Source organism: Otolemur garnettii, unplaced genomic scaffold, assembly GCF_000181295.1.
Source record: "Otolemur garnettii isolate 467f Iridium unplaced genomic scaffold, OtoGar3 scaffold00098, whole genome shotgun sequence".
Lineage (NCBI taxonomy): Eukaryota > Metazoa > Chordata > Mammalia > Primates > Galagidae > Otolemur > Otolemur garnettii.
Genome location: NW_003852493.1, coordinates 6734611 through 6746490, shown reverse-complemented (window position 1 = coordinate 6746490; position 11880 = coordinate 6734611). Strand labels below are relative to the sequence as shown.

Genomic DNA, 11880 nt, shown 5'->3' with positions numbered 1-11880 from the left:
GCAAATCTTGAACTTCTTCCTTTTTTTTTTTTTTTGAGACAGTCTCATTACGTTGCCCTCAGAGTGCTGTGACATCATGGCTCACGGCAACCTCAAACTCTAAGGCTAAGCAATTCTTTTGCCTCAGCCTCCCACGTAGCTAGGACTACAGGCACCTGCCATAACACCTGGCTATTTTTTTAAGAGATGAGGTCTTGCTCTGGCTCAGGCTAGTCTCAAACTCATCAGTTTGGGCCATCTACCCACCTCAGCCCCCCAGAGTGCTAGGATTATAGGCATAAGCCACCAAGTCTGGCGATAAGTCTTCATTTCTTCTAAGTTACTTCCACATACAATCAAGGAAAAGGCAACTTTCTGTTATATGTGACCTCTAATTGAAATTATGTATATATATTTATAAAGTTTTTTATTTTATGATTCTAAAAAAACTTGGAATGATACAAGTTTTTATATAGTAGTTTAATGACTTTCATTACATAGTTACCATTTTTCCATTGATTAACCATATTTCCACAATTTAAATGAATGAATTTTGTTATGTCAAATTTTCCTCTCATAGGTTTCTTTCTAAAAATCAAGCAGTATAAATTATACATCCTCATGAAACCCATTGTTTGGAAAACCAACGTGTCATGTGCAAATCAGTTATCATTTCAAAATTTTATTGGAACCAAAAACTAGATGTTTGTACTGTATTATTTGAAATAATTCTATTAAATTTTATTTTCTTAATTATTCAATTTACAGTGTGCTACTAAACTTTATTTCAAGAGAAATTTATTTTAAAGAGAATTATTTTTAAAAATTTATATATATTCATCGGGTACAAGTGCAGTTTTGCTACATGGATATGTTACATTATGGTAAAAGAGAATTCTTTATGAAAATTTGAGACAGTTTGAATCTAGCCCTTTTTTCCTATTCTTTCAAAATCATGTATTCTCAACAGTAATGCCAATGATTATGGAATATCAGTTTATGTATCAGTTTAAGTATTCTCAAGTTATGCCAATGATTATGGAATATCACACTGTTAAAATATTAATATTCAATACTTTATACATAGAAATATCAGTGAATTCTCTTTTAGTTTAAAATATTATTTATTTGAATAATGACCACCACTGCAGAACAATGCATTAACTTTTTTGTATATGACTTGAAAGTCTAAATGCTAGCATTCATGTTTATACTTTAACCTCTATTTTTCCTCTGTATTATTAGTAAATTTTGAGATTGTAGAACTTTTGACCCAGTCATACACATACAGAGGTTGGATTCTGAGTTAATTAAATATGAGTTAATAATATATTATAAGGAAATTATTGTCCTTATTACAGTTATTAGGTAGTTACTCAAATTATAGCTTGAAAGGAATGCAGAACATGGAAAACTCAGATTAAATTATGCATTTGAACCTTAGGCCAGTTTTTACTGTAGAGACAGTTTGCTGCTAAAAGAGAAATTGTATGTCATTGAAATTAAATGCTTTTCTGGGGATGGAAGATTCCAGTTTTTAATGAAATTACTGAGTGTGGTGTAGTGAAATGATTAAAATCTGTATTCCGGGAATGTGGCAGGGAAAAAAAATCAATAAGTGCTAGCACAGCTTTGCTGCTCAATGTGAATCCTGAAAATGAAATAAACTACTACAAAAATAATAATTAAAAACATATCAGCACATTAATTTATTTAGCATCTAGTCTCCTGAGACATCATCTTCACTAATTTTTAGCATACATTTTACTATGTAATGAGCAGGCTTCTTTTCAGATATCCCTATTAGACAGGCAGTATTTCTGCCCTTCCCCCAATGCTCCTGCATTGCAATCATTGTACTTGCACTTATTATGTTACAAATGACCGAGGTAAGGCTGACATTCTCAGTGCAAGCAAAAAGACCTAGTCTGCCAAGCTTTTTTTTTCCCTAATGAAGCAGCTTTGTGAAATCTCCCCATGTGTTAATACTAATGAAGATCCTCCAGCACAATTAAAATCACAGCCAGTGGCTGAAGAGGAAACATAAAACAAAAGCATCTTTTATGATACATTTATCCAAATATATATGTATAAAATACACATATACGGTCAAATTATGTCCCTATAGCTTAATTTGTACATTCTTTTCATCCTGAAAATTAAATTATGTAATTTTTAATGGTAAGAACTTAGATACTTTGTTGGGTCTGAAGGAAATAACGCTACTTCAGTGAACTTAAAAAATTACCTATCATGGGTAGTAAAGTGTTATCAAGGTTAAGGCTTTTTGAGAAATCGTTTTTAGGAAGCTGTAGGATGGGGTGCAGGAAGGGATGGGTGTACTTTACCTTTAGTTTAACTTGATTTGTTGCAGGCTGTGGGAATTGGGGTTCGGGGAGGGAAAGGGTAAAAAAGAGAGAAAGTTGCAAGAGATTCTGGGGGTAGACAAATAGCATAACCTCGTGTGTAGTTTAAACATGGAGCGATGGGCTACCAGTCTTGCGCCTAACTTAATTTGTTTTTAAATGTTCAATTCCTACAATTAGCTATGCTTTTTTCTAACCCTTCAGAAACTGGCGGGGGCTGGGGATGGCGGGTGGCGGGACTATATAGATTACCTTTAAAGTTTGTACTTGTAACTTTAAACGATTTGTTATTTTAACGTCTCTCATTTAAATTTTATTTTAACACAATGCATAAACATTACAGCTAGTTTACTTTGAACTTAAAAGGGCAGTAGCATTTTACCCTGGGACCATCTTGCATCCTGCTTTTTATTTTGAGTCCTAATATCTAAAAATTCTCAACATATTGAGTTGGTTTGTAGACTTCAACAGAATTGAGTTTAGGAACAAAAAAAGTTTAGGTGAAGATGGTTACCCTGTGCTCCTTATTCTCCAGTTTTCATTTTCAAAAAATTAAGTTACCCTGCTTTCGGTTCTCTATTCTTTTAAAAACAAAACAAAACATTTTAAGTTTCTTAACTTTTTTCTGGGACAAGGAACGGGACAAACTCAAAGCTACAGTATTCTTGGAAAGAAGCAACCCCCCTCCCTTGGCTTCTTTAGGAGCTGATAGGTCATTTATTATTGGAACAGAAATGGTATAAACAATTCTCTCTCCTTTTCCCCTTGTTAACAGCAACTTTCATTGTTAGAGGAGAGAGAGAAGCCTTGTTGGTTGACGTCACTTGGTTCATGAAGCCTTCGCCTAGAAGTGAAGCTGCTGAACAAACCTTGAGAAGAATCATCTCCTGCTTCAATCTGCTGCTGGATAGGAACTAATCAGAGAGAGAGAGGCGGAAGACGGAGAAGGAAGGAGTCAAGGGCTTTCCCGACCAGAAATCTCACCTCCACTCCAACTCTCTTTATACTTTTTTTGCAGAAATAATAATACAAATAAGGAGGTGGTAGGGTTCCCAAAAATCTTTACCTTCGACCATCTAGGGAAGGCAAATATTTTATCCAGCGCAACTCTCAGTTCGAAAGTAAAGGTGAGTTTAAAATCCTCGGGTGTAAGGGGTGTGGGTGAAGAAAATTCCAAATGTTCTAATGCTGGTATAAGAGAAAAGGAGAAACTACGCTCCCGCGAGCGGAGGACTCCGGAGTGGCTTATCTGGAGGCGCCCGCCCTGTTCGCCCTGCTCGCCCTGCCGCCGCTGTTTACCCTCGCCGGTCGGTGTGTCTCTTTGTTGTGCTGGCTGGAAGGCTGGGGTGGTTCTTGGGGTCCTGAGTGGAGTTTGAGGGAGGAGGGCGCGGAGATGTGCGGTCCTGGGTGGAAGGTGGGGGGTGCGGCCTCAAGAGAACGTAAACTTTATTCCTGGCAGCCGGTGCGGGACTTCGGTCTAGTAGGGTCGCGGGCCATGCTTCCCCCAGCCCGGCAGGCGCTGCCGCCGCCAGTCCACCTCCTTTGTGCCGGCCGCCTTTCTTGGCCACCCGGCTTCGCGTCTCCTTCCTCCTCCCCTTCGGCTTCTAGCGCTCAGGTCGCCGCCAACAGTTTTGGGTCTTAAAAAACAACCTCTGTCAGCATTTGCGATCGCCGTTCCTATATCGCGGAATATCCTCTGCTCCCCCACTCCCGGCTGGGGTAGTTTCAGTATTGCTCCCCAACACCCCACCCCCGTCCGCCTACTGCTGCCCTTTTTTGCCTCCGCCCCCTCTTTCCCCTTGGACTGACGAGCTGCGTCTGCCACCCCTACTCCCCAATTCGGGCCTCTTGCTCTCCCTGTGTAGATAGACTCTAGTCTGGAGTTCCCTGAAAAGGAGCGGAGGTGGGGGGTGGGGCAGATGGGACTGGGAAAAGACCTGGATACCTGGGAAGGTCTGTGTCAGAACCGAGAAGGTTTGAGGAACGTTGCTTCTACTGTAATGACTGTGAACTGGTCTCATGTAGTAGCTCTTCCCGGGGAACCGCCGCCTGCTCGAAACTCCAGCTTCCCTCTTTTTAATCTTCTTGTCGCTCCCCTCCCCCTTTCTCTTTCGCGGCTCCCCTCCCCTTAAAGTAGTTCCAAGGACCCCAGAATTGGGATTTGGGAAGGGAAGGAAATGTTTGAAGAGTCAGAGCTGGCCCTGTTGTTTGGAAGATTTTTTCTTCTTTTCTTTCTGTCGCTGTATTTATCTTTTGTGTGTTGCTTCCTTATAAAGAGGGAAGCAGCTGCGGTCCTTGGCCGAGTTGTTGAAATTTATCCCTTTGTGTATATTACAATATCCTCCATTTTTTTCCTGCCCTCTAAACAACAAGCGTTTCGCCATCTTGGGCAATTTTAATTCCCAAGTCTCTATCTTTTTTATTTTTAAGGAAGGGAAAAAAGCCTCAGAAAGGCAAAAAGTGATAAGGTTCAAAGTTTGGGGTTTGTTCAGGGGGCCCAATGACGTCATGTAAACTTTATCGAGAAATTTTCCCAAGAGTAAATTTTTCGCTTAATTTCCCCCCTTTTAAAAGAATTGTGTAACTTACAGGTTAACGATTAAGTCATATAGCTTATTTTTACGGTTTGCTCTCAAAACCAATCGGCAAAGTCTGCACATTTTATGTTTTGCTAACAGGTGGAAAATTACGTGCAAAAAAATGGTATAAACTTTTTGGTGTTATTTGGTATTTGCCTAGTTCTTGTATACGTGTTTTTTATTCTTTAAAGATTTTAAATGTTATTTGTAATCAGTATATTCCTTTTATTTGCTCAACTCTCCCCTATAGATTTTTCTTTAATTAGCTTGGTTAATATTTACCTACGCTTATATTTGATTACCTAGTTTCTTTTTTGTAATTAAATGTTCTGGGTTTTGTATATTTCTTTACATTTTTGAAAAGATAGAACTATTGAAATTTCCTCTAGATACTGGGTACTTTTAAAATTTAGTAGCAGATATTAAGTCTAACAATTAACGAGAATGTAAATAGGGCAGAATTGAATTTAAATATGTTTTATAATATCTAGCTATAAACTGTCAGCCATTATGAAAATGATAAACAATAAAAAAAAGAACTAGTGTTTTAATTCGTTTCTGTAAAATAGTTGTTAGTCTCACAAAAGTTGGTTTGGTCACATGACCAAACTTAATGATACACTGACTAGTATATAAATAAGTGGCACTATAAATTGAATGGGAACGTGGAATTCTGTCTCCTGTAGTCATTTTCAGTCAGCATATTTACATCTCTTCTAACAAGGACATGAAACTGTCTGTATTTAATTTGCATTCTCTTTGTCTTCTGGGTTGAGGAAAAACATTGACTACAATTAACTTAAAAAAAAAAAAGCCAATAGAAACAATTCTGAATACGTTGAAAAGGTTTGTCTAACACATAAAAACTTACGTTTTAAGTGTTACGTTTTTATTTCTGTAGCAGTCTTCATTGGTCTTATCTGCTATTTATCCAGGAATTTGCTTTATGTAAAATGCTATATGGAAAGCTTGACTGAATTGAATGTCTGCCATTTATGTGAATTGTAGGTAGGTGAAAAATGTTTAAATAGTTAAAAGCACATAGAACAGATGGTTCTAAATTATACATGCAACAAAGGACTAGAAGATTTGGCAGATTATAAATGGCAAGCAACAGAGGATAAGCAGTTTAAGAAAATGGTAGTTAAGTACATTTGATGTCTCACACCTATTGTAAACACTGTACATATTATTGTCACTGCTGCTTAATCAATAATTTTAGACAATATTACGACATTACTTCAGATAGAAAAAAGTAAGATTTTATAGATGTTTGAAATGCGTGGTTGAATGTAAAATTATTTTAAGCCTATGTGATGAATGTGTATTTTTTAAATAAAATCAGATTGTGTGCTTTAAAAACAGGAAGTTATTTATCAGAACTTAATATTGCTGTGTTCATATAATGCTTTGGAGAGAAACAGGAGAGGGTACATATTTTAAAATCCAGATAGTATCTTTAGCTGTTCTTATATGTAAAACTAGTGCTATAGTAACATTTACTCTTTTAAGCACTAATGAAAAAATAATTTTCATTGTCCAGTCTTAGAAATGCATTCATTAGAATAGTGTTGGCATCATTTATTTAATACTTATTTTAAAAAGAAAGGATATATTTTAGTTTTAATTTTTGAGTATTATATATAACATGAAACAAATTTTACTTGAACATAATTTACTCTGATTTTTTTTAAATGTAAAGATTTTTATATACTTTTTGTCTTTCTGGAAGGCTTTATTTAAATATATTTAACATTTTCAAAAATTTAGAATAATAAAGTACTCAACTTGGTAGAAATTTTTTATTTTTTGAAGCCATTTATTCAAAATGGGTTAAGACTGTATTAGAAACCTTGGAATTTTAATTCTGTTGCCCTTTCTCCCATTTCTTTGTTTGCATGTTTATTATAGAACTGCAGTGTAAAGGAGCAGATGTTTTGCCAAACATCCTGATGTGTTGCTTTTTCTTATGGGAGTGCATAACTGTTCCTTCTGATGCATCAACTTGACAGCTGGTTGATTTCATGGAGCTGCTAAGAAGCCATTAGTGGTGTCATTGAATTGAAACAGAACAGTCACTCCCAGCTTGAACTGCAATTGTTAATGTCTTTGTTGCTACTTTTGGTTTACTATACAAGATGTAGGATAGCACGGTTGTGTGAAAGTTCAAGATTTCTGTCTTACCTTTCTGAATATGTTGAAACTTCATTAGTGTTAGGTTTAAAGATTTTGCAAAGGGATTTTAAGTCGTAGTTTCTGAGATTTTTGTTAGAACTACCAAAAAAAGAAATACAGCTTAACATGAAATAATATAATAAATTTGACTCTTAAATTCTGTCACTAAGTTTTAATTATTTTTAATATACTTGATTTCCTGAGTTATTAATGAAATTACCTAGTTAAGTATTTTAAGGTTTTTATTACATGAAATCAAATATTTCTACCTTGATGTTTCAACAGTATTGTGCTTTATTTAATAAATATTGACTCATTTGGTTAAATGTCTCTTTAAACTTCCATTGCAAGAGATAGCCCGAAGAGAAAACAAATAATTATTGGGGAAATAGACAGTTTTGTGTTTAATTTTCCTTCATAATGAGGCAAAATTCACAACACCTATGATCTAAAATATTTTCTAGTAGCTACTTAGTAATTTTTAAAATTGAAATTATATTCTTATTATAGTAAACTTTTATTGATAGTTTCAGCTTTATACGATGGTACTAAAATTGTGTCCCCTTGGTGCCTAAGTGTTTCCTACTTTTTCTAATTATTTGATTTGGTTTTTGCTGTTAGGAGAGATGGGAAGGAGGAAGAATAAAGAATGATAACCAACAGAGAAAAATACATTTTTTAAAAGTTCATGTGAAAATCTTTAGGATAAGATTTAAGGATATAATGTAGTTTATTGATAATATGTTAAAAAGACTTTCTGGTCCCAATCTTTATACATTTTTTAACTTTTAGGCTTGTAGGTATATTAGGTGTTTAAACAATAATTCAAAGAGCATACAATTTATAATATTTAAAATAGTTTGCCACTTTAAAAAAAATGCTGCAATGGGAAGTTGATCAAAAATACATCATATGTTTGAGACTGCCTGTTAAATAGTTAACACAATGATATATTTTTGAGTGATTCCAGAATTATGGTTTTCTGAAATTATAAGTTTATGGAGACACTTTTCCTTTTAAGTAAGTCCTACATTACTGTGATTAAAGCTAAGATTTATATTCAGGTAATATGCTTTCTCAACCCTTTGTTAATAATAGCATACAACTCCTTAAAAAGAAAATCACTCTATTACTTTAGACTGTGGCTCAATTTTAAAGAAATATATTTACTGATTTTTGTGTCAAGGCAAATATTGATATAAATCAAATTATGGTATATTGGATGTGTGTTGAATATAAGCTATTTTTAAAAAAGGAATCTCAATACTTAGTCCATTCTTAAAGAGATTATACAGTCTGAATTGTAGTGCAAATAAGCATTCTGTAATTTTAAGTAGAAATTTTTAGGCATTGGGTTTCTTATAGGAAGGTAATTCTGACCAGAAAGGTCATATAAATTTAAACTGTGATTCATAAGTTTTCCTGTTGATGTACTACCTTTGAAATTATGAGCAATAAATATATTTAATTCATTTCCTATTGCATATGGAGTTACATTGGCAACATCTTTGCTGAAAGCAGGAAAATTAATTTACATGACTTCAATCTATTTTGAGTGCTCTTTGATTTGGGAGTCATACTAGAGTTTGAAATGTAAAATATTTAATAATCTAGATATTTGTAAGTTAAACATTAGGTTTTTTAAATTAATAGGCTTTTATAAGAATATGAAGGAAATAGTTTTAATCCCATGTATTTCAGTTTTTACTGTAAAAGGGTATTTCAGTTTGTTTTTAAAAAGTTAATATTTTTAAAATAGTTTTAATTTATAAAATTTAACTTAGACTTCAGCTTTTCAATGCCTTTCATTCAAATAATATCTTTAGTATTGGTGATAATAATAATGAAAGGAATATATAAATATGAACCTATACTAATTTTGTGGGTGCACATGTGTGCATGGGTGCAATTGATGTGAAGATAATTATTGCATTGGTACTTCAGCTATGTGTAGACATAATTGTGTGTTTTTTGTTTTTTCTCCTCTTAACACTTTTCCACAAACATGCACTCATTAATCAAAGACAGTACACTCCTGCTGAGGGCAGAGAGGTTCATCAAATTGGCAGTCAGTTTGGTGTAAAGAACAGGGTGCTGAAGCTCTTAACTCACTAGGACATAAATAAATCTAAGGTCTTTGTATGCAAACCCTGGAGGTTAATACTGTATAATTCAATGTCCTGTCTTTGTTTTTATGATTGATGTTTTTAAATGTTTCAAGCTTGGTGAAAGTCTTCTAGTAGGTCAGGTCTGACAATCTGATTGGTTGTAGTATGAAAGCATTAGGTTGTCAGAAGGACTTTGAGTATGCTGCAGAGATTTTGATTTTTTTTTCCTACGAGATCATTGTCATATTGCCTGAGCTGTTATAGGAATGTACCAATGATTGACATTCCCTGCTGTGATAATGGACCTAGTGCATGAAATGCCAATAGTTTGGTCCTATTTGTTCCTAAGCTTACTGCTATTTGTATCCTTAACAGAGCTAACATGTAAAACAAGCAAAACTACTGGGATTTCTCTGTAGAAATAGTGCTGGGATTTGGCTTTAACATGAATTGGTTGCATATTCATAATTTAAGAACAGCTGGTTACAGCAAGCACATAGTCATTTGCAAGCTATTATAAACCATTCCACTCGCACATGGAGCCTGTGCTTGGTGATTTTTTTTTTTTTAATTGATCTACCTGCATTTAAAATCTGGTCACTGCTGCTGCAGAAGCTCTTCATTTTAGCTGTGTTTGCAACACAGAACAGCTTCAATTTTAAATATTTAATTTAAACTTAATGCTGAATAAAATGAAGAAGCTTAGAAGGAAATAAGTGTAGAAGTTATGTCTTCCTATCATATATTTAATCTTGGCCCGAACCAGTCAACCAAACAAACAAGTCTAAATTATACAACTATTGTAATTTTTGTAAAATATGTTTTATGAGTTTTGTCTATAGAAAAATGAAGTATCTTTGATTTTAAAATATTGGTAATTATATTTTACTAGTTACACATAGTTTTGGGAAACAACATTGACAGTAGATTGTGATTAATTACTCTATAAAACAATGTCATCAAAGAAAAGTGGTAGTACTTTTAGCTTATGAGTTGTATAAAGCAAGATAGGAAAATTGACAGGACTTTATAATTGGATTAGAATAATGCTAATCCTAAAACTATAAAACTATAATTTTTAAGAAGGAATCAAATGAAGAGTCTTCTTTGCTTTTTGGGTCATTTCTGGAATATTAAGCACAACTATGCTCTTATAGTATTTAAATGGTATATATAGTCCAGTTATAATATAGTGACTGTAAGGAGAAAGGAGAAAAACCTCTTTAAGCTTTGATTGAGAAGAGTGAGAGGAGAAAACGTTAAGTGCTATTTCAGATATTCTTTTAGGAATCACAGGGAGCTATGCTTGATTTGTGTATGTTAAAGTAAGTGGGTACCCGAGTGATTTATGATGATGTATTTATACCCAGCTTTCCACACATGGTGTTAGGTTCACATGTTCTTGTATGTGTTCCCACACTAGATGATAAAGTAGCTCTCAGCACTTCAAGGTTGAGTACCAGTCCTAAGAGTGCATTTTACTCTTTCTTGGCTTCACAAATGGCTGGGTATGTTGGTAATATAACAGAATATATGGCCAAATTTAATCTAGCTGATAGTAGGCTGTACTTTTTGAAATAATAAATTCAAAGGTTATTAAAGGACGATGTGTTACATTTTAGTTTTGAGTTGCAGAAGATCATAACTATGTAGTTAACTTGCCATTTCTTGAGGTTACATCAGTCATGTTGTAAATGATTCTATGTTCTTCTCTTCCTTTTAACTATTATCTTTTCAGTTATTTTCTTGCTTTTTAGCATCTTATTACAGAATAAGCAGAGGAAATAAAAGGAAGTAAAATTCAAATCCAGTTTTTCCCATATTCTTTACTTCTTGATAAGTCAGACGAAAAGAATTCTTAAGTTTTTTGCTAAAATGAAGACTTGAGATTTTGTTTATCTGCCTTTTCTGGTTTTCATTACAGCAGATAATTATATTTAGAAAAGAAGAAGAATGAGTTAATGGACTGAGTTTATATACTGTATTAGTAACCTAGCAAAACAGAAAAAAATTAGACATTGTTTGAAAGATTACAAAGTTACCAGCCACAGGAGAATCACAGGTATTTGATAAACTATTATTGTTCTATTATTAATAATGGGGAAAAAGGAGGCAGCTACCTTTATTCTTTAAGTTTATATTGAATGCTGTTTCTGAGCATGCCCTTGGAGAACTATGGCTAAAAATTTATGAAAGTTCAGACTTAGAGAAAGATGGTTTTTGGTTGGAATAATTAGAAAATCCTCTTTGGTTCTGCTTTGCTGCCTTGAGTAGAATGCCTTACTGTGATGTCATAACTCACAGGTCAAACCGTTGGGCTCAAGCAGTCCTCTTTCCTCGGTCCCCCAAGTAGCTAGGACTATAGGTACCCACCACAACTCATGTCTGGTTTTAGAGGCGGGGTGTCACTTTTGTTCAGGCTGGTCTTGAACTGATGAGCTCAAGAGATCCACCCACGTGGGCCTCCCAGAGTGCTAGGATTATAGGAGTGAGCCACTGCGCCTGGCCTTTGGTTTAGGTAGTATTAAACTACATCAAAAATGAGTAAACTTGGAATATTCAGAGATCTGGAAGAAAGGATTCAAAAGAAAGACAGCATAAGCCCCATGTAGACCAAAGTTAAAGCTAGTCCATTAGGCATCTCAGATGGTTCTGCAACCTATTTTTTTTTTT

General features: G+C 34.4%; 1 protein-coding gene across 5 annotated transcripts in view; it reads left to right on the top strand.

Moving 5' to 3' along the window:
- Positions 1–1097: 1097 nt before the first annotated feature.
- Positions 1098–11880, top strand: part of BAZ2B (bromodomain adjacent to zinc finger domain 2B) — a 271958-nt gene continuing 261175 nt past the window's right edge. For all 5 annotated transcript variants that reach the window (XM_023516805.1, XM_023516804.1, XM_023516803.1 and 2 more), the window contains exon 1: positions 1098–3472. The gene's annotated coding sequence lies outside the window, so the exon portion shown is untranslated. The remainder of the gene's footprint in view (positions 3473–11880) is intronic.